Source organism: Nicotiana attenuata, chromosome 8, assembly GCF_001879085.1.
Source record: "Nicotiana attenuata strain UT chromosome 8, NIATTr2, whole genome shotgun sequence".
NCBI lineage: Eukaryota > Viridiplantae > Streptophyta > Magnoliopsida > Solanales > Solanaceae > Nicotiana > Nicotiana attenuata.
The window spans coordinates 32,404,912-32,405,552 of NC_031996.1; positions in this window are offsets into that span (position 1 = coordinate 32,404,912).

Here is a 641-nt window from a genome sequence, read left to right on the forward strand (position 1 = left end):
GACACGTGTCCGAAGTCAGAACGACACGAATGATGGGACGTTTCGACTTCTTCGTCGTTTCGGTTGTAACGTACGAAGGAAGGAATCGGGGAACATCTATCGTTGCTCATCGTTTCGGCAAGCCAACTCTCTGAGAAACGAGAGGACTATCTGTATACGGGTAAAGCCGGGGCTAATAAGCACCCCGATTTCCCGGTTAGGCAAATGAAGCAAGGACATAACTGCATGGAATCGGAATCGAAGCTAGGAACCTCTCATACTAAGGACCGAACGAAGCGCTTATCACTGGAGCCATCGAGATAACGCCCCCCGAATCAGGTTCGAGCTCCAAGACCTCGGAGAGCACTACCAAACGGTTGCACACGACTAACGAAGGGCCATGATATTCGCGTCCAATCGGATATCACAGCATGAATGTCATCCCGTATCAACAGCAAATCAGTGATTCACGAAAAAAAAAAAGATTTTTACCTTTTTTTTTTTAGAATTGTACTAGGGATGAAACTCCTATTACACAAAGGAGGTAATTTTTATTCAATGACACACTGTAACACGCATATCAAGGCAATATAAGCGTGTTTTCTCTGCTTCTAAGTTATTCAAAGGTTCTTATTTTTGCCCACAGCTCTTATATATATATA